The sequence below is a fragment of the Tursiops truncatus genome, chromosome 10, assembly GCF_011762595.2.
Source record: "Tursiops truncatus isolate mTurTru1 chromosome 10, mTurTru1.mat.Y, whole genome shotgun sequence".
NCBI lineage: Eukaryota > Metazoa > Chordata > Mammalia > Artiodactyla > Delphinidae > Tursiops > Tursiops truncatus.
The window spans coordinates 18,446,873-18,470,590 of record NC_047043.1 but is presented as its reverse complement, the minus strand read 5'-3'; the positions used below and the strand labels follow the sequence as shown (position 1 = coordinate 18,470,590).

Sequence of the window (23,718 nt, the reverse complement as noted above, 5' to 3'; positions counted from 1 at the left end):
TGACTATTAACTCTGGATTTTACGACAATGGAGAGAACACCCAGTTAGAAAAAATAACTAGTATTTACTGAACTTCATGCAAAGCCATTTGTAAGCTTTATCTTGCTAGTAAAATACTGAAGATTTAAGTATTATTTCAATTTTAAAGATGAGGCAGTTGAGCCTCAGTAACATTAAAGGAACTTGACCAAACTCAAAAAGAAAATGGGCAGCAGAGTTTTTATTTAAATTAAGATCGGTCCGAGTTCAGAGGCTATGCTTCTTTTGCTACTTCAGCCTACATCTGGGAGGATCAGGAACCTGGACTGTCTTCTCTGGCTCTGCCAAAGAATAGGGGCAAAGATGGTGTGTTAGTCGTCTATTACTGAAGAACCACTCACCCCTGAGCAGCTTAAAATAGTAGTAAATATTGATAATCTCACATAGGTGTTGTGGATTAGAAATTAGGGAGCTGCTGGGTTAAATAATACTCAACGGGGTTTTCATTCATGGAGGTGACTCAGTGACAACACAGAGAGGCTAACTGAAAGAAGATTTATTACTTTGATTTCCCAAGAGAAGTGGGGTAAGTCATTCCATGCAGGGCTACATGGAGAAGCTCCAGATTTAGTCAGGAGGCAGTAACAGGACAAGGAGAAAGTATGGTATGAAGCCTTTATTGTATTTCCTGTGGGAAAGGCAGGGGATACGTTTAGGATTGACTAGTAGAATAATGTCAGTGGGCTCTGGACTGTAGAGGTAATCTCTAGTCGTCTGGTACCTAGCCCTGGGTTGATTTAGGACAGAGGAAATGTTGGCTTGGGGTTTGAGAGTTACATGAAGGAGGTAGTTAAAGGGGAGGGAATTAGGGGTATGGACTCAGGATTGCTTGGTTTGCATATGAAATGTGTTCGTGTTTGCAGGCATGTTGTTTAATATCGCTAGGAATTAGCTAGTTTCTCCCCAGCCAGCCAGGGCCCTCAAGATGCCAAAACATCAGAAAATGTGAAAAGCATGACTAATATAGCAGCCTAGCCTGGGTGGTTCTAGCTTAAGGCCTCTCATGAGGTTGAGCAGGGCTGCACACTTGACTGGCATTGGAGGATGCGCTTCCGAGATGGTTCACTCACATGATATAGTTATTGGCAGAAGACCTCAGTTCTCTTCTGTATTAGTTTTCTATTGCTGTAACAAATTACTACAGGCTTAATGGCTTAAATCAACACAAATTTATTATCTCATAGCTTCCATGGGTCAGGATTCAGGATACAGGTTAGATTGGGTCCTCTGCTTAGTTTCTCTTCTGAAGCTGAAAATCAAGGTGTTGGCTGGGCTATGTTGTCATCTAGAGCTCAGGGTTTATCTCCAAGCACATCCAGGTTGTTTGCCAAATCGAGCTCCTATGGCTATAGCAATGAGGTTCCTGTCTTCTTGCTGGATGTCAGTCAGAGATCTCTCTGAGCTCCTACAGGCTGTTTTCAGGTCCTAGCCACAAGGCCCTCTCACAACATGGCACTAACTTCTTCAAAGGCATCAGAAGAATCTCTCCACTGCCTGCTATGACAGGCTTAAATAACATGATATAATCATGGGAGTAACTACCCATTCACCTTTTCCATATTACATTTGGTCATGAGAGTAATATCCAAACATATTTCTATGTCTTGCCCACACTCAAGTGGAGGGGACCGCACAGGATGTGTACACCGGGGGTGGGAAGCTTGGAGGCCATCTTGGAATTCTGCTCATCACATTCCATTGACTTTTCACTGACACAGACTAAGTGGCTGGCTTGTCCCAGAGTAAGCAATCCAGGACAGTAAGCACAGAGGAAGTCTCACTGCCATTTGTGACCTACGCTCAAAATTCCTGTACTGTTACTTCAGCCACATTCTATTCTTTCAGAAGGTAGTCACTAAGTTTGTTCTACTCTCCAGTAACAGAACAATTAGGCTCCATCTCTTGAGGGAAGCTTACAAAACATAAATTATGGATGTATTTCAGAACCACCACAGACGGCACTTAACATTTTTAGCTCTTTGTCTCATCATTTATGAAATGAAGGGTTTAAACCAGTTGGTTACTAAGAGTCTTGAAGTATATGTGTGTGCATGTTTATAGGTTTGTGTGTAAAGTAGCTTCATTCTTGTGCCTCCAGAAAGAATATTCATTGGTAAGGGAGTGACTCTTTCTAAGGAAAAATATATGTATTTTTAAATCCGTTGTCTTGAGTTCATATTAATGCTTTTTCCTTCAAAGTTAAGATTTTTTTTCTCATTTCTGTAATTGAATTAACAGGTAAGAGCTCATATTAATGGTTTAAATGTGTGCATGTGGAGTGGAGAGGTTGTTACAACATACTTTGTGCCACATTTCAAACTGTCAAATTGTTGTTTTTCCTTTTTTTGTGGGAAGAGTTTTATAAATGACTTTTTCTTCTGAAATAATTGGTAGTGTAAATTTTGTCTATCTTTGTGAAAGAAAATGGGAAAAGAGAAAAAAAAATGTTTTAGTCATCCTGACTGCCCTAACGTACAGAGAAATGCAATAGTCCACGTCCAGTTTTCCCATCAAGAAATTTCTGTGGTTTATGGCATGTATTTCAGACCCATTACCTCATGGATTTAGTGGATCATGGATTAGCCAGCACGTATTTCAGGAACATTACCTCATGAAGAAAACATCTTTATTATAAGACACCCATGTTTCTGAAACATAATCTGACTTTGTAGTGGCTCCATGAGGCTGCCTAGAAATATACATTAATAAAAAACCTTAATCATTAAGACACCTGATCTTAGAAAAAACAGTTTCTTATGGAGGGCCAAATGAGCTAATACTATTTCTCTCTGACATTGTGTGAAATTAAATGGTGCTTTGCAATTCCAGAGTATATTTGCCAGAGGAAAATTTTCCATTGGAGAAAGCAATAGCCACTTTTTTCCTCCTTTGCAGAGTTTCTAAAGCAGCAGCAATCCAAAATGAACCTCAGAGATTATGGTCTCTTCAAGAGTCCATCTAACTATTACTTGATTTTAGCACTGTTTATTAAATAAGTTTAAATTACCAAGGATTTCCAGGTTCTTACGGGCTAACCAAAATTAAAGGGTAGAAGTCCAGGCACTTCCTCAGGGTGCCACCGTCTCAAGGATACTAAAAGTTATAGCGGCACAGAAATACCACAAGAAATATAATGGACTCAAGAAGAAATCTGGATGAAATATTCTGAAAATTTCACCTGAGGTAGAGGTAGAAGAGTTATAATCATGTTGCGATTATCTAATTTTTAAACAATTTACTATTTGCCAGGAACTGTACTAAATACTTTATTTACATTATCAAAATCTTCATCATCCTATGAAAAAACTACTATTGTTATGTGAAAATGGGAAAAAAAAAATAAAGGTAGGTCTAGAGAAGTCAAGTAATTTGCCCAAGGTTACCTGGTGGGAAGTGGCAGAATTGAGGTATCACTCAGAGAAGGTTGACTCCAGAACCTCTACTTTTAAACATGGTACTAAGTCTGATGACTTCTATCGGCCAAAGCAAATTATGGTCAAGATCAAAGACAATAGGGCAGGTAAGCCATGGCAAGGGTGGGGAGCAAACAAAAGAATTGTGAACAAGCAACACCATTCACCATGGGCTTCATTAGCTTGCTTATGATGTTTAAGTGACTTTATGGGCCTTGCTTCCAGAACAGGCAGTCATTCTTCAAATGGCATATATTACCTATTTTCTCTTCCAAAACTGTAATTTTTTGTTTACTAGGGCTTCTCTTATTCATTCATTCATTTAGTGGTTATTTAGTTGGTTCATACAGGATGTATTTCGTCCATATGAAGCCATACCATTGACTGCCAGTCGGGCATTCTCTATCTATTCTCTATCAGTTTCTCCACCACACACACACACACGATTCCTCTTCTCACTCTAATGATCCAGTGACTCTTTGGGCAGAGTGTGCAATCTGCTTCTAATGCGAAGGCTGTTAATCTTATCATTTCAAAAGTTCAGAAAGTAAAGGCTTCTCTTTCCCGTAAGTAGGTCACACTAATGCCATCTTGTCTAAGAAGGCTTCCAGCTCCTCCTGAGTTCTGATGAATTGCCCCAGGCCCTTGAGCAAACTCTCCCTTAGCCCTCATCATACTGTACTGCATAGGCTCATTTTCTCACCTGTGTCCCCACCAAATTGTAAGTTCCCGAAGGGCAAGGACTTAATATACGCAGAATGTCTAGATTACTGTCCAGCACTCTTAAATAAATGTTAATTCTTCTTATTCTTATTGCTTCACAGTTATATCCCTAGCACCTAGCACATTTTTCTAGCACAAAGTGTGTGCTCAACATTTGCTTGTTGAACTGTTTCCTATTTGTGCCTTGAGACCAAGTGTGACTGATTTCCTTTTTTTAATGTGAAATCGGTGTTTTTATTTATTTATTGTCTTTCCCCCTCAGCCATATTAAGGTATTTCTGACATATAACATAGTGTATATTTAAGGTATACAGTGTGATGGTTTGATGCACATATATATTGTGAAATGATTGACACAATAAGGTTAGTTAACACATCCATCACATCACATAATTACAATTTCTAAGCAGGGTATAAGAACCAACAGTCTCATGGTCCACATTGGATCAGGACGTCACATATTGTATTATATCACATTTACCAACCACAAAAATCATGCTGATAAGTTTCATACTTCACAGATCAGAGAATAATAACTTCTTCAGGATTTGACAGCCTTGGATTGGAACCAAGGTGTACCCCCTAAATCTGAGCTTCTACTGAAGAGTCTACATACATATGATGGTTGTGAGAGTTAAGGCAGTCATAATAGTAAAAATAGGTGTGCATCACTCAATATGGGAACGTGAAAAAAGCTTTTCTCCTTGTTTATGATATGTAGCCTGCAGGACTTTTATTTTCTCTCCTTTATAATATTGGCATACTCCTGATTTTAAAATAAATAATCATAGGTATGAACTCCAAAGTTATTTCCAACCCTAAGATTGGGTAATCCCCAAACACTATTTACCAGGCAGGAGCTTTGCCAATTTGATTTTCTAGTAAAGACAGAAAATTCTATTGCAAATTCACCCTGAGGTTTATAACCAGTAACTACTGGCAAGATTTAGGGAGACAAGCACATAAAATACATGCTCCGCAGCAAAGCACCCTCTTGAATTGCCTCCATATTTCCTAGCAAATGTACAGAGGGCTTTTATACCTGAAGTATATAAAACTGCGAGCCCAACTCATATGGTTCAGCACACCAGCACAACATGTGTTAAGATGTATTACCTTTACCTTGTATCATGTTTGCAATTTCCCATTGGATTAACATTCATTTTCAAGAATCCAGAAAGAAAAATCTCTAATGCTTAGAGTGATTTTTTTTTAGCGTACTGATGAAATGAAAGCTAAATGTACAATATTTTTTAGCAATATCGCTGAAAAATAATCATAAATTAATTGTGAGGATTGTAGTTTAAAAACCTGCATTGTCTTCTTTTATGAGAGGGGGTGGGGGCAGAGAGATCAGGAGGGAAGGAAAAAGAAGGAAAGAAAACATAAACCTTGAGATTTGAGTTTCAAGCTTGGGCTGTAGTCATACAATCTCATGTATTATTTTTCCTTAGTAGAACCTTGATTATGTTTGAACAGATCTTTAATAGCTTATTCTTATGTTAAATAGGATTCTTTGTATATGTTTTAGGTTATGTTCTTTTACCCCAAACACAAAATTACTTCTGCTAGATAACTATGAATAACTTTAATGAAATGCTTCCTGTTGCAAAGATTTGAAGGTCTGACACTGAAGAAGCAGGGTTTTCCCTTTCCCACTGAAGTGACTTTTTCACTTCTTGGGCTCTCGAATGGATGTGGAGAGCATTGCGATAAATTCAGTCTTGCTACAGAGAGGCTACATATGTATGTAAACTTCCTCACCTTTCCTTCCAGAGGCCCCTGGAGCAGATGTTTACCTATTGATTTATGCTCCGTTATATTTAGCTGTCACTTCACCCAGAATCCTCTGGAGAAAAAGTGGCAGTGGTTTAATGAAATACATGAATACTGCAGTGATGGGCAGGAAGTGAAGGCTTGTTTGAATCTCAACCTGTTATAGAAACGTAAAGTGTTTTTTTGTGTTAGGCATTACGTGAACAAAGTTGGAAGGTGGAATTAACGTTCAGAAGGGATTGTCTACGTGGATCTCTTCTGCCTCCCTCAACTCCCAATACACAGCCTTCCAGGGCACCCAGGAGGCCACAGACACCCACCGTGTTCTGACCCCCTTATGGAAACCTCCTCACAATTATGGCTTTCAGGTCAATCTGGGGTCTTGCTGCTTAAAAATGGTGGAAGCAAATTCTGTTGAGCATTCAATGGCTTCATTTTCCCCTTGACCCTTACCCTCCTTCCAAGAAAGCCAGTGCCTTTTAGCAACCAGCATTACAGGAGAGCACAGGGCTGAGCTACGTCTGGAGAAGCAGCCAGTTACCCATGGGCCATGGCAGAAAGTGTTCTGTCCCAACCTGTCCTTCACTCAGAACCATTGGGTTTGTGGAGATTTATGAAGTATCATTTCATTTCATTTTCCATTCCAGTGGTTCTTCTTATACAGTACAAATTCTCCCTGGGATTAATTCTAATCTACCTGACCTTACAGAATAGGTTTCCCTTCTGATCGGAGAGACCCAGGCAGGATACAAATGCAGGCATTTGTTGTCTAGGAATTCTAGGTGAAAAAGAGAAAAAATTAAAGGGATAAAGGGAGTAAAAATGGGAGCCGGGAGCACCAAAGACACAGTGGAAATGACTGCGTAGGACAAGCTCTTTTCTGTGATGTTGTGTCTCCATTCAGTTGCTACAAACTCTTAATTCTAATTACTCTTGAACATCTCCCTATATGTGGACCTCTGCTCTCCACACATAATAGCATCCAAGAAAAAGCCCAACCTTTCTCCTTCATTCTTTATCTCAATGAACAAATAAAACTTTACTTATTCTGTTTCAGCATAAACTTTCTTTGCATTGTACAATATTATGGTAAACATTTATTGACATACATACTCACTTGGTTTTCATATAGTCCTTGCACATAGGAAGTATTCAGTCATTGTTAGTAAGACTGAATTACATTCAATTAAGCTTTGAAGCAATAACTCTTTTTTCCATTTTTCCATGCAAACTCTTCTCTTGGTTATGGAAACAAATAATTTCACGAGTCTGGGGAGGCTCCTTGGGCTCTGAGTGGCCCAGTATGACACTGAGAACTCAAGGTCAGATCTGGGAAAGACTCTTCTTACCTTGAGATAGAGTAGGCATTCTGTAAACACTGGATCAGGACTTTAACACACTGTTTGGCCTGGGCTGGTCACCTTTCTCAGCCATTGTCCTTCACTTTTGTCTCAGTTTTGTCCAGAAAGAAACATGCTTCCCAATATTCATTCATTCAGGTTGAATTCATTCAGTTTTGATTCTACAATCATTTATTGAAAGTTTACTGTACTCCAAGCTTTTGCTAGACACTTCACTATGCTAAAGCAATTTAATGGGATTAGCAGATGCAAACTATTATATATAGAATGGATAAACAAGGAGGTTCTACTGTACAGCACAGGGAACTGTATTCAGTGTCCCATGATAGACCATAATGGAAAACAATATAAAGAAGAATGTATATATATGTATAACTGAATCACTTGGTTGTGCAGCAGAAATTAACACAACATTGTAAATCAACTATACTTCAATAAAATAAATTTTAAAATAAAGCAATTTAATCTTCACAAAACCACTCTGAGATAGGTATTATTATACCATTTTACATCTGTGAATACTGGAGTTCAGAGAGGTTATATGAGTTGCTCAAAATTAAGCATCTAATAAGTGAACCAACTTCAGACTCACATCCAGATCTGCTGATACCATGTCCAACATTCTTTTTACTTTAAATCACAAGTGCTCATCCAAACAGATCAGGTTGTGTCCAGTCTGATTTGAGTACTCCCACCTGCTTATCATTTTCCAAAAGTTTGGCATTAACGGTTTGGACTAAATCTATCAGCTCAGATTTGAAGTGCTGCTTACCACTCTCTGGACAAATCATTCTGACAAATGTGGTCTAGTTCCATTAATGGACTCCAACACACTCTGTTTAAGTTCTGACTATGTTAAGGTGTATCACTGTTGAAAAGAAATCACAATACACTCAAGACATCAAAATATTACTACAGTATAATAAAACGTTTCAGGATACTTCTCTAAAAGAGAGAGGTACTGTGAGCCTGACTGAGGTAAAAGAAACATTTTATTTTACTTGAATCTATTTTTTAAGCTGATGTGTATGTCCTTGGAATGATGCTGATGTAGTGCTATCTTCACCTGCCTTATTGAATACTGATACCAGCCCAAGCATATCTTTATGTTTGTTTCTTTTGGGAAAAAAAAAAAAGCAAACCTCTTTTCCTATATCATTTGCAAATAAATTTACTTGAGACAGGGCAGAAACTAGAGCTGACTCTTAGACTTTTGACCCCGCATGAGAGAATAACACAGTATATTTAGTGAAGAAAATGGGTAGGGGAGCAGCAGTGGTAAAATACAGTGCTGACAGCTTGTCTTGATCAAGAATATTCTCCATGTGTGCCTTGCTGAAACGTTTCAAAGCGATTTTTCCCTCTATTCTGAAAGGTGTTAAGTATCTCAGAGTGCCAGAAACACATCATTCGCAGCCAATTCTAGTGAATTTTCTGCCAATATTGCATTTCTTCCTTCCTGCCTTTAAGGTATGAGGCTAACTGAGAGTTAAGGAAGTTACACATCTCAAGACGGAAAGCTTGTATTTTATTTTTTTTTAACGTAGTTTATACGCCTTTAACAATTGCAAGAGTTCCCCATATACCTCTGGTTCTCATTGTTCACTTGTGAAGGCAAGCCGCTATAACTTCGGGAAGTGGTTTGATCACAGACATGCCCTACATCCATTTGGTAGACAATCAGAAGTCAGTGTTTGTGTTCTGTAGCCATTACAATTCCCACGGGTGGTTATTTATAGGAGTACAATGGAAGAATTTCAGGTGTTCTGTGAACAAATTAGGCATGTGAAATTAGCATTCAGAGGGGATAAAGCAACGCAAGAAGAGAGGCTGTATCTCTCTCACTCCACACCTCTTTCCAAAGCCCCAGAGAGTTCTGGGTTTTGAAAGATGAATAGGAGTTAATTACATTGAGAGGATGGAGTGGGGAAAAGCATAGAGAGGAAGATAGAGAAGGCAGAATAAGACACAGAAAGGCTCTCAAGCTCCCAGAACAAAGTAAACCTATGTCCTATGTGTAGCAACTTTGCCTAAGGGGAAGGAAAATTATACTATCCATGTTCCCTGTTACAACTGATTACCTTGCTTGACCTGCCTCTTCCTTCCAACTATGTTTCTTCAACAGTTTTTTGTTTTTGCTTTTGTGTTTCTTTGTTTTAGGAAAAGCTTCATGCTATGGCAAATAACACCTATCATGGTCTGCCCAGGTACAACCCTTTAGCCTCATCTGCTATCACCCCCTGTGTACTCCTCGCTCTCAGAATACTAAGTTACTTATAGCCACTTCCTCCCAACTGCCACACAGGTACACACCATGCTGCTCTGTATGCTCATTCCTTTGCTCATGCTGTCCCCTTGCTGCATCAGCCTCTCTGTCTAGAAAATGCCCTGTTGATTTTTCAAATTCCTCCCCAGAGACCAAGTGCTCAGAGTAGTCTTTGGCAAACCTCAGAGTCTCAGACGTAATCTTTCCTGTTCATTGTGATTTTTACATATGCTTCTATTATTACAAATGCTTGTGAATATTGTGATTATAAATGTTTCCGTATCTTTTCTTGCACATGAGTGTGCCCTTCTGTATGTCAGGGGACCATGTTTGTTCACATGTTTACCTCTAGAGCCCAACATAGTCCTTGGTACAATAAAAATGTGGAACATTTTACCGTCTTAACTTATATTAAGTAGATCTTTACTGGGATAAATTTTAACTCTTGGGATCATATTTTTATGAAGATTTGGCTTCAACAGATTGTCACTGCACTTAGGATAAAGGGCCAAAGTCTCACTATCGTACAAAGGTCTGCCTGATGGGTGACCTTCCTTCTGCTCCGTGGTTCTCACTGTGCTTGTTCTTCATCCGTCTCCTTGGTCTATTAACTTCTATTCTTCCTTTAAAACTCATTAAATCACCACTTCCTCATTGATGCTTCCCCGCCATCCTCAAACAAGCCTATAACTTCTGGTAAATGCTTCCAAACACCCAGTAATTTTCCATAAACTATCCTATATAGCTCTTATCATAGTTATAATTTAACATTTATTTGCATAATTATTTCATACGTTTATGTTTTCCTGACTATGATCCATGAAGGTAAAAACTATATTTTTCTTTCATTTAAAAAATTATATTTTTTTAGAGCCTAGAACAATGCCTGGTACATAGTAGACACTCAATAAATATTTGTTGAATAAACAAATGATTGTTTTCATTTCCACATTTAAGTATCTTAAATAGTAAGTCAAGATGTATCCATTTTTTTCCTCTTTTGGGAAAATAATCTTCTACCCAGTAGAAACTTCAGATATTAGTCAACTCAAAGGCAAGAGAATGAATCAAATGGTCTATCCAATTGTATTATTTTATCTGATTATTTTAAATGGGTTGTGGAGGCATATAATATGCAAATAAAAATGGCAGATGATAGAGATACAAAGGGTCAGGAAGGCCTACTCCCATCTTCATGTTACCACAGTTTTATGAGGAGGCAGAAAACATACTGATTTAATCACAATGTGATGAGGATTAATATGCGGATCGTAAAAGATGTAACAGGGATACAGAGGAAGGGGCAACTCAGGGCACACCAGGCTTAATGGATTAATCTCATCACACTTCTTGTTCCGCTTATAGTGGTCACCAAAAGAAGCTCAGGACTGTAGATCACCCCTCATCCCCTGAGATCTAATCCTATTACTCCAAACTTAGCCTTTTCTGACCACTTCTATCATTTCCCAAACTGTAAACTCAATTCACTGAGCTTCTGGAGCCCTAAGTCAGTCATGAGTAAAAATCCCATGTATCTTTCACCTCTTCTCTGAATATTCATTCCGTCTTCTTGCTCTAACTGATACCTGCCTCTTTACAAAGCTTCTTTCCCTACAGCCTTTTCAAAGCTTCTCATGGTTTGTGTCCCATGTCACTCGTACCTGTGGGGTCTACTGGTGGGACAGGTGTCTTCCTTGCTGCTTGTTGCCACTTTCAGACCATTTTCATTCTCTCTTCTATGCAGTCACTCATCTTGGACTCTCCTGCCATCAGACAATACCCACCATTCCCCTACTTTGCAGACATATACTCCCTCTCAAGTTACTATACTTCAATCCTTGAAAAGTTGAGCTCCTTTCTCATTATCTTTATGTCCCACGTCTTGCCATCATACTTGGTGAGTTAAATATCCAGAGGTGACTCTTTTAGGCTGGCCTTTCATTCTTTGACTTCCAGATATCTGTCCTTCACCACTCCCATCCATGCAGTCTCATGATCTTGCCTTGATTTTATCATGAATAATTGCAACTCCTTGTAATCTCAACCATGAACATCCCACTCAGTACACATGTGGTGACAAACTGGTGAGGAAGAAAGGAACAGGACTCTGTGTTCCCGTAAGAAGGGTCCTAGACCTCCATGACCTGTCAGGGAGGTTCACCCCAAGAACAGTCCGTTTGAGCTGAAGGCTAAAGAATGTGTACGTGTTTATTAAGTAGAGAAGGAAAAAAATCTATGTAGGGAAGTAAGGGAGAGGGGTTGCAGAGGGCACTCCCCACGTAGAAGGAAGACTATGTGTCAAAGCCCTGGGGGTAAGAGAAAGCACATCTAAAGAGCAGCAAATAAAACAACAATAAACAACGAGTCGTGCAGTGTGCAGAGCTGAGACGCAAAGCCCTTGAGGGAAGGATTTTCACATCTAAGTTGCTCCTGGCAATGAATGCCTAATATTCCATTACTACCATCTTTTCTATTGGTATCAGGACCTCTGGCCTATTCCTGGATATAGCGACCATGAACTTGACCCAAGTCACTGCTAGTTTATACAGTCATAAGATGCCCCTTTCCTCAAATAAAACATTTTTAAGTTAGTATATTATGGATCACCCTCAACAGCTCTGTGCTGGGGTCACTTTCAACCTTGGGGATAGCCACCATAAGTTCTCACAAATGATCTTACCTGATATCTTACCTGATATCTTACCTTGGATATCAGGGCAGACAAACGATGGGTGGTAGGATGCTTCTGCTCTACTCTCCCACTGTCCAGTGGAGACTGGGCTTTGGAGAGCGGTAGACAGATGCCAACAGGGAGCACTGAGAGTATGTGGCAGCACAGGGCACAGCCATGCCCCGGCAAGCACTAGTGTGTGTGTCTGAGCATCCTCTCCCATATGTGTGCATGACCATGAGGGCCAGCGTGGGTTTATGCAGAAGCAGCTTCTCTCCTTCCCTTCCAGGACTTGGTTGGGAGGCTCAGAATCCCCATGTCACACAAATCCCTCTATGTCTGCAAGGCGAATGGCTCTCTCTCGTGCAGTAGACGCGGGGAACACCCGTTTGTTGTGGCCTGGACTTGACTCTGGTCTCTGTCTTCATTCTCTGCTTTCTGTACTGAAGCTCCCTTCGTTTTGGCTCTTTGATAACTGCTGCCTTGATTTCGTGTCTGTTAGCTCTTTAATTCACTTTTGATCACTCTCCTTCGAAGTGTAGAAGTTTTTAACACCACCACCCGGCTAACTGACCCAAAACAAAGTCTTTTGATCAGTCCTCCTCTTTGGGTACCTGGCACACTAGGCTGAGTCATCTGTTTGACCAGAGAGACACCAATCAAGCAAATATATATTCATTTTTATGCCAATGTGAATAGCTTTGATTTTATCCTTCTTTGAAGCTGATGGTTAATATGATGTTTGAAGACATTTAGTTTGGTGTATAAGAAGTACTGTGACACTGTATTTTGATCAGTGTTCTTCAAACTCTCTTTTACTTCCTAGATATACATGTATGCAGTACACGAGTAAATTCCCATTGCCAGTTGCTGAAAATCATAAACTGCATTTTATGATTCCCTGAAAATGAAAAATGCATGGGTGTGTGAATGCTAACCCATACTTCATCATTTTCAACAGTAAAGCTTTTGCTGCAGAAGTTTTTCCTAGGCAGATCGGTAGAGTTTTAACTTTCTATTCAAGAATATTGATTTAACAGAGGGGCAGAGAGTTTGGCATCTTTTGTCAGCTCTTTCCACTTGAAGACTGATCAATCCCCCTGAGCCCAGCATGTCTGGACTTATTTATATAAGCAAACCCATTGTCAGAGGGTTGCAGCAGTAAATACAGTCTACTGTTTTGTTAATACAATTACTCTTGCCATCTCTACACAATCAAATTGAGCAGCAAGTTTAGATAATAACTGAAGTTTAAGAATATATCATTAAAAAGAATATATATATGTGTGTATAACTGAATCACTTTGCTGTACACATGAAGCTAACACAACATTGTAATCAACTATACTTCAATAAAAAAAAAGAAGAAAAAAAGGATCTATCCTTACAAAGGACTTTTACCTAAATTATATACGATAGTATCATTGATCAACTTCATCTAAATGTTTGTCAAGCTATACTTCACCTATTCTGATTTAAACTAAATGTGCTTTTAACAATATTTACCAGAGGTTCTAAAAAGAAAATTGACAGCATGAGAAAATGATTGTACTAAGATGTAAATCATACTATTTGATAATTTATGTTGTTTTGGTTTTCAGAATAGAAATAATTTTAATGAAATATTCATAAAGATTTCCCAGTTGATTCTTTGGGAAATGATTTGTTTCCAGAGTATTTTTTTTCTAGAGTTAAACCTATATACAAATAAAGATTCAGGAAAACAAACTAATATAATACACAATATGGAAAGGGACAAGTGTCTTAAAAATCCATTTGAATGGCTGAGTGATTCTGATAAGGCATACAAAGGGCTGCCGAATTTTTTTCTGTGTTCAGATTAAAAACAAGTTGGGAATGAACAGTGGCTCACCATTTACCATGAAGTGTATCAAAACAATAAGAAACTCGTAATGAAACATCATACTGCTTAATGTCACTTTCAGAAAAAAGATAAGCCACATTGGGAATTTTGCTCCTTGCTTGTGTATATCATGTTATATCACACAGTAAGAAATCTGCTGTGAATGCAATAACAGAGAAAGGCCACTTAAACCTATCTATTGTTGCAGGCATGTAACAAATGAACCTTTATTGTATCCTCCCTTCAAGCTGGTCCAGGAATAATAGTATATAGGAAGAGCGTGTCGATACTGATGGCACGTCATTTTTCTCCACTCAGAGTGGTAGGAGGGAAAATCTATTTCATAAATGTCTTTTAACAATATAGTAATTTTATATCATAAGCCTCTTAGGCCAGATTGTCCTAGCGTGACACAAATAGGAATTAGTTGGCAAGTATCCTGTGAATTTTGATTTCACAAAAAGCTGATCTGGATGAATCAAGACAAAAAGTGAATTTGCCCTAAGCGAACTGAAGTCTAGGTACATTTATGAAGAGACTTACCTTTTCATTCTTTTGCTTCAGGCCAGGCTGTCCTTTGTGGAAGGAAGACGGCTTTCAGCATGGCTGGGACTGGTTATCTGTGTGGCCTTCGGTGAGTACTTACTTTTTTGAGACTCAGTTTCCTCATGAATGAGGAAATAACTATCTTACAAGATTGTTTTGAAGCTCAGACATATAACTTGTGATATTAATTTATGTTAATATACTAAAGGCACAAAATATTTAGATCTAGTAGCAAGTAAATATGAGAGAGATGAAACAGATATAGATGATAGATAGATGAATACATAAAGGAATAGAATCCAGAGGATGTAGCATTTTTGTTACTGAAATTTTAGATATTTGATTTAGTTTGGAGTTTCAACCACAACTTACATACACAACTCAAGGGTATGATTTTATTAATATACACACGTACAGTTTTCTGCTTCAAATTACCTACTTTTTCAACCCAGGTTTGCATATGTGAGATATCCTTCCTGGAAAGCACACCTATACTTCAGGAAAGATAAGAGGTTTTAAAGGCAGCCCTCCCTATGTGTCAATGAAAGGATAATTTTTAGCTAGTCATAACTCTGTTCAAAACCTGAGGATTAACGGGCAAAGCTGTCCAGTGCGAGGTATGGCTTACAGTTTGCAGGCATTTGTGCAGTTAACTCCTCAAGATATTTTTTTTTCTTACGACTTTATATTGATAGGGACTGGCTGAATGTCAGTAAGTTATGTGGCATCTACTGAGGCTGTGTAAACAGCCAAATTATCCATATTCATTATTTACACTTTAAACACCTTGAAAACTGACATTTGCATCGGCGTTTTTTCTCTGTCTTCCTTTCCCTTTATTTCTTTAACCTTCCTCGCTCCCCAATATCTCAAAAACTAAAACATGGTAATGCTGTCCCTTATTACTTCTCCAAGGGACATCCAGTCAACACATTTGAGCAGCAGGAACTCAGCCCAAATTCAGTACGTGGAATTTACCAACCAATGTGACCTTTGAAACCTGGACCAAGTTACTGCCATACTCAACACAATCAAATGGTTTCTTGAGCAAGAGTTGACTGTATTTGCATCTCACCACTGCATGTTCAGTCCAGTGGAAGGGCATAACTCCAAGGTCTTGCCCTTTGAGATTGTACAGGCCCATGCACATGGACCAGACCTTACCTAGGTAATAAATGTCTAACATGCTAAAGACATGGGACTTCCCAACACAAAATAGTGAGTGCAGTGGACAAAACCAAAGTCCACACAGGGCTTCTTTAACTATACCCTGAATTTACTGCAAGGGAGGAAAGTAATGAGTAATTTGCAATGAAAAAAAGGACATCCAGAATTTATCTTGGCCCATTACTAATTTTTACTACTGTTCAATACATCTTTTCTGAAAACAAGGTGGGTTTTTGTTTAGCTGGTGGGGGATATTATTAGGAAATGCAAGCCGCCCTCTCAAGAAACATAGGATGCTTCTGAGTACAGACTTTACTCTGGAGCTTATGCAGATGCTAAATCTTAAATAACTACTTTAAGGCACTTTTATTTTATCAATCCATCTTAGATTTAAATGCCAAGACATTTTCATTCTATGTTAAAGAAAACGAAATGAAATTACATGAACACAAGTTTGCTATGTTTTTCTATGCTCCTGATAGCCTATGCCCCCAAATATTTTCCACATGAAAGAAACACTGGCATCCTTCTTTACCTGAGAACATGTCATTGGATGAATTTGTGGAATTACTGAAAGTGTACTGGTCACCAAATTTTACTGTTTGTTCTAGAATTTAAACTTTACAAATAGAAATGTAAATCTTGTACAAAAATTACTATCCAGGATACAGATATGTGACTTTTGCCTCAACTCTGTAATTGCCCCTATTTCTTAGACTGTACGTCAATATCACTTTAAACAGTTTTTGGATGTCCTTCATAAAGAGCATCACACATTTAAAATATGATCTGCATCTTACGTACACACTGAATATAGGTCAATAACGAGTTAAGGAGAATGGGAGAAATGTACACTATGTAGTATCTGTAAGTAGTTTTAGAAATGTCAACTCCTCTGGAGGTCATAAAAGAGAATAACATAGTCTAAGCCATTGGGCATAACTATATCTTTCTTTGGATATGGAGGGAAAAAAGCCCTGACCATAGAACACTCAAAAATTGTCTTGACTGCTATAGAATTTTCAAAGGAAACTGACAATGGGTCTGCATTTGGATTTAAGAATGCTGAGATAGGTACTATCCTAGAATGCTAAAGAATGGTACCATCTAGGATGTTCTGACGTGGACTATAGATAGATTACTTACTACTCAGTATGACATTCTATCTTACTTGTTAAAGCCAGGTTTAATAAATTACTCATAGAACCATCCATGCTTTAATATTTGGTTAAACCCTCTCTGTTTAGACAATCAGGAACATAAAGTTTGCTAAGCAATTTAATGAATGGCCCTCAATCATAAAAGGTCCAAATGTCACATCATCTCATGTGACATGACATGTCAGTCAACTGAAATGCAACTGGGAAGGCATTAAAGCTTTTTCAAAGATACTTAAAGAGCATTTTAATCTGTGTGGTAGTCTGGTTGGGACTCCTGGGGGATCACCAGTGAAACAAACAAGAAAACCACATGTAAAAGTGGATCAGCTATTTTTATCTCCACCAGAAATATTTATTTATTTATAGTGCTCTTCCCATGAATCAAGTTATCGATCATTCGCTCACACAAAGATGACCACTGGTAGCGCTGCCTAGCACAGTAATTGAACACAGATGTTCACTTTTCCTTTCCTCTTGGTTTGTGTGTGTGTGTGTGTGTGTGTGTGTGTGTGTGTTGCTCCATAATTAATTCTGTGAGACTCTTGACCTTTTACTTCATGTATAAAAAAATTCACAACACATTTAATAGAAGTTTTTCACTTTTACAACAGTGTTACTTGTTTGGAATCTCCCATACCCTCCTTGCCCACAGTATCATCTTTCTTTCCAATGCATTTTAAAGTCAGTAAATAAAAGGGAAACTCAATGTTCACAAAAGGGTCATTTTCAGGACGTATATAAATTTCCTCTTTTCTTTCACTTTGGGTATGTCATTTAGCAAGTGACTTGAGATTGGAGGATCTAGCTAAAATGCAACTCAGCTGTCCTAGTACTGCAAAAGGGAAATCTACCTTATCTAAGGTTGAGGAGGCAAAGAAAAGTCTCTAAATTTATTTATAAATAATGGAATTCAATTCTGTGTGTGTATGCGCCATTTCGACTCTGTAGTAGGTAGAAGAATGCGCTTCCCTCCCCCCCACAAAAGATGCTTATGTCCTATTCCCCAGAATCTACAGAAGACTTTTAAGGTTTCAAGTAGAATTAAGATTTCCAATCACTGACCTTGAGATGGGAGATAATCCTACATTATCCAGGTGGGCCCAAGATAATGACAAGAGTACTTAACAGTGGAAGAGGGAGGCAGAAGAAGAGGTCAGAGTAATATGATGTGAGAAGAACCCAGCCCATCATTACTGGCATTGAAGGGGGCCAGAAGCCAAGGACTATGGGCATCCTCCAGAAGGTAGAAGCAGCCAGGAAATGGATTCTTCTCTAGAACCTCCAGAAAGGAATGCAGCCTTGATGATACCTCGATTTTAACCCCATGAGACTGATTTCAGACTTCTGACTTCCAGAACTGTAAGATAATAAATTCATATTGCTTTAAGCCACTAAGGTTGTGATCCCTCACAGCAGCAGTAGGAAAATAATACAGCTTTCCAGTCATTCCATACTGTCACGTCTTTGTATAATTGTATCGTACTTTATTGGAACAGGGGGTCTCAAACACATTGTGGAGTGATATTGGGGTAATAGTGGAGAGAGAGGAAACAAAATCCTAAGTTAGCCCAGAAAATTTTCACGTCATTAAAGAACTGTCTCCCTAAACTCTAATTCAAACAAATATACACACCCCAATGTTCATTGCAGCCAAGACATGGAAGCAGCCTAAACATCCTTTGACAGAAGAATGGATAAAGAAGATGTGTGTATATATATATATATATATATATATATATATATATATATATATAATGGAATATTACTCAGCCATTAAAAAAAGAATGAAATAATGACATTTGCAGCAACATGGACCTAGAGATTATCTAACTAAGTGAAGTAAGCCAGACAAAGACAAATAACATTTGATATGGCTTATATGTGTAATCTGAAAGAAAAGATGACATATATCAATTCACAGTACTATATATAAAATAGGTAATCAACAAGGACCTACTGTACAGCACCAGAAACTATACGCAATATTTTATAATAACCTATAAGGGAAAAGAATCTAGAAAAGAATATGTGTGTGTGTGTATATATATATATATATATATATATATATATATATATATAAAACTGAATCACTGTGCTGTACATCTGAAACTAACACAACACTATAAATCAACTATACTTCAAATAAATAAATAAATACGTTTTTTAAAAAAGAAGAGACACAAGTGAGATCTCTTGCTCTCTGTTGCCCATGTGAGGATACAGCAAGAAGGCAGCTGTCTATAAACCAAGAAGGCCCTCACCAGAACGTTCCATGCGGTTCCCTGATCACAAACTTCCCAGTCTCCAAAACTGTAGAAATAAATTTGTTGTTTAAGCCAAAAAAAAAAAAAAGAACTGCCTCCTTGAAATTTTTCTACTTCTATGCCCTTTGCAATGTTAGCTATTGCAACAGATTGGTATCATATAAAATATGATCTAACTTTTTTAGTACAATCTAAAAAAAAATTTGAGTCTCATTTCAAAGGTCTTATTTTAATGTGATTTTCTTTTTGCAAAATAATGTACTTCAATATCCCATCTAACTAAAATAAGATTAAAAGCCATCCCAAACTCTTTGTTACAAATCCATCTACTGAATGTGCGTGTGTGTGTGTATCATCCAAATCTGCATTTATATGCCATAAGTCATTTTCCTGTTAACTCTCTCACACATAAATTTCTTTCCATTTTTATTTTAACCAATTTCTGAAACAGTAGAGATCACTCTTTCTATTTTCAAGTTAAACGACTTTGTACTGGATTCTGCATATGATTTACTGCTTTTAGTTTAAATATGTGAAGTCATAAGAGATGGTTTAGCCTCAAGATTTTGCATTTTAAGTCAATGATAGTCTAAATTCTAGGAACGGAAGGGAATTCAGAATTCACTGCCTTCTCTTTATGTAGACATCTACATTAGTGTTCTAGACTGATAGTGTCTTTTTTTTCCCTTTTGCCTTTTCCAATTCTTCTGGGAAGACATTTTCATAGCACATTAAAATAACATGAAATTATGTTTCAAATACATTACACTGTATTTTGTTATGTCTAACCTAAGTCCCTCCTCCCTCCTGATTCTTTTCAAATTCGCTTCCTATTCTGGTCTTAATAGTAATATGTCACCTCTCTACATCTTCTGAATCATCTTCCTTTACATACTTGAAATTTTTTTTGGTAATCACCATACTCCAACAATAGTTTTGCCCTCTCCAGGCTTAACAGAGGCTAAAGTGCTTTCCTGAAAGATAAGGGAAAAAAATCAACAATTAATCACTTTCATTTTTCTACCTTGGTTGTACTCCATAGGTCAATCTTGGAACCAAAACAAGGGACTATACATTAATTCAATTGTGATCATTAATGAATTGAATGATATTAAGACATTCCAGTTAATGTCAAATTTCTTACATATCACTGTATTAAACACTCATTGTCAAATTTCTTATAACACCACATTAAATTTATCTTAATTCATGGCCTCCAAAGCCTGGTGTTTTAATCACAATTAAAATCAGAGTTTATTTCTACCCCCAAATGCTGTAGTTTATTTGCCTTCTATTAAAGAAGAAGTATCGTTATAGTCCAAAGACTACTAGACAGGGAAGGAGGAAACAAATTCTACACAAGACCCTTATCTTAGCTGGGCCTTAGTTTCTTCTGTAAAATTTAAAAATTTGAACTACACAGATTTATTGTCCCATGTTCCTCCAGCTCCTACCCCTTAGATATTTTTAGCTTAATTGATGTGCATTCATGGGACTCATAGAACAAAAATATCCCATGGCTTGCTGTGAAGTGCTACTTGATTTTTTTCTCACACAGGAAATTCCTCTTGTCAGTTAAAAGTAATGAAATTAGTGAACGAATCCAAAAATCAGTTGTTCTCTAAGCTATCATCTTCTAATGATTTGACAAAATTTTCCAATATGTTTTTAGGGGTGGTAGTTGAGGTAGCAAGCCCCTAATTTCCAAAGCTATTGTTCGGGTAACTTAGAGATAGATTTTATTTATTTTTTTTTAATTTTTGTCTTATATTGGAGTATAGTTGTACAACAATGTTGTGTTAGTTTCAGGTGTACAGCAAAGTGATTCAGTTATACATATATGTGTATCTATTCTTTTTCACAGTAAACTCTGCTCAATACTCTATAATAAACTAAATGGGAAAATAATTTGAAAGAGATAGATTTTAGATGTGTTAGTTCTTATATGGGGATATTTATCTGAAGTTCCAGAAGTTGCTCAAGAAGATATGGAATGCATATGTACAAATGTCCTAATTGCCAAATTATCTATACTTACGAAAAAAAAAAATGGAAATCAACCTACTGTCAGATAAAGTGAAATACTAGGCAGGTACTCCTTAAAATAATTTTCAGCAACTCTTAGGAATAAAAAAATATATTTAAGATACAATCTTAAAATGAACTAAAGTAAGATGGAAGTATCATTTTAACTGCGAATTTATAAACATATTAAATACATTTGCTGAATATGTAAAAAGAAAAAAACTAATGATTAAAGGGAAAAAATAATACTTTTCTAATTGCAAATTTGTCTTTACTCATGCTATATATTTGAAATTATTGTAGCTTATATCCTGGAGATACCTAAACAAATTTCTGAAGAACTATAATGAGAATATATTGCGTAATATGAAAATAAGAAATCTCAGAAAATGTAGCTAAGCATACACAGCTTCTTCCTCTTCAGAATGCCCTCTTAGCTGTATTTTAGTTAGTAGAATACTTCTAAGTTTGGGGTTAATGAATATGTCATGAAATAATTTAAGTTCTATCCCTTTAATGTTTTTGATTATAATTTTTTCTTCCTTTTATATTCCTTTTATGTATATTTTGCAGTCTTTAGAGATGGGGATAGAATGGTAGTTTTCAAACAGTAGCTAATACAGTCTCCCAGTTATAACCCAGAACACAATTCCCTTCAAGGAAAGTTGTCTCTCTTGGCAACTGCACTCTCTTTCAAAGAGAAAACCCTGAAGGCTGAATAGGTGTAATTGAAGAGGAATGAAATGTTTTTAACTATTAAAATTTATTTCTGGCTTACAAGATTTAATTAAATGTTTTTGCACCTCTTCAATAATTTGTTCCCAACGTTCAGGTTGTCAGCATTTATTCTACTAGCAATTGGCAGCCCAACTGTCCCAAGGTGGGCAAACTGAAAACTTGTATATTCTTCTAGGTATTGGAGAATCGAAATATAAAGAGAACACACACACACACACACACAGCTTCCTTTGACCAATGGTGGCTGTATATCCTTTTGTTCTCTTCTAATACCTGATATATTAAGAGCTTCTTTTTTTGGGTTTGTTCTCAAATGCATTTGTCACAGAAAATTGGCCAATAAAATATATTAACATCCCTGTGATGAAGCAGCTACTGACAAATTCAGAAGACTTTCTTCCAGGAAATATAGTTGAGTAATTGAAAGATGTGATAATCTTTTCTCACTCCCAGTTTGCATGAAAATTGTTCCAGGAAAGATGGGTTCAGGTGTAATCATGCCTGTCAGAGTCTTCCCATGGGAAGTGCGGATTCTTAGTGACATTCTGATACGTGGGGGGACATGGAGATGGATCGCAGTCAGACCTTGAACTTCAAATTAGTGGACAATGGCTCTGTGGAGATACCAACTAATTTTCTCCCTACAGGAACATTGTGCAGGCTGACAGGCCAAAAGCATCCATTATTTTTAATTGGAGAGAAAAATGACACAGTTAGAGTGACATACCACATATCCACGGCGTAACTTTGTGATGGAGAGGAAACGTGCTAGCTAAGTGGACTTTCGTTTTGTATTCAGTTCCTTTTCACACCAGTGGGAAGAGGTGAGGGGAGAAATGTCTAAATGTCAGACAGTAAGTGAGGAGGAGACTGCTGTTTCTCCGCAGAGGTAATTAGGTGGACCTTTCTCAACCCTGGACCAGGGAGTGAAGGAAGGTGCCTTCCAGGTAACAGTGCCCTTTGTTCTGTTTTCAAGAGTTACAGACCAATGTATGTTCTCAAAAAAGGAACTTCCCCCTCTGTGATTAAATATTTATCACAGCAAGAAGCTAGTAGTCAGACCAAGAACTTCCAATTAGCCACAACAGAGGGTTATAAGTGACTACAGAACAAGTACCAATATTGTAAAAGGGAGGAGCAGGTCAGAGCAGTGAGGCCGCAACTCTTTATTTCTCTCCATAAACCCATTACAAAGGATATTGTTTGTTGGTAAACATCAACACTCACTAATCTTCTGAACTATTAACAAGCTTTTGGTGGTGTGTGTCAATTAAAATATAACATGTATAAACTCTCTTGGTTTCCAGGTGGTCTTATGAGTAAAGTGCAAAAAAAAAAAAGAAAGCCTTCTAAGATGAGACCCATCAATTTCAATGCTACAATATTTAGAGTTGTTCCTCACTAAGGAAGAAGTTGGCTTAATTTCCAGGCAAAGATAAGCTCCTTGAAGGTAGGTGTTATACTTTTTTATGGATTCCAGCAAGTACTCAGTGCCTAGATGAATGAGAGTTTTAAACATAAGTATAATGACAGCATTATAGTCAACCATCCTGAGTCAAAGAAAAGGCAATATTCATTTTCATGAAAACACCATCTTTACATTCTTCAAGGATACAAAAATAACAACAGGACAAAATGACCAGATAGTGTCCAGAAAAGTACCGCAGAACCCCCCCCCCCCCCCCCCCCCCCAGAACAGAACTGG

At 37.5% G+C, this 23,718-nt stretch overlaps 1 long non-coding RNA gene across 1 annotated transcript in view; it reads left to right on the top strand.

Moving 5' to 3' along the window:
- Positions 1-23,494, top strand: part of LOC141279696 (uncharacterized) — a 66,342-nt gene extending 42,848 nt beyond the window's left edge. The window contains exons 2-3 of the long non-coding RNA XR_012334361.1: positions 14,678-14,747; positions 23,321-23,494. This is a non-coding gene — a long non-coding RNA (uncharacterized lncRNA). The remainder of the gene's footprint in view (positions 1-14,677; positions 14,748-23,320) is intronic.
- The last annotated feature ends 224 nt before the right edge of the window (positions 23,495-23,718 follow it).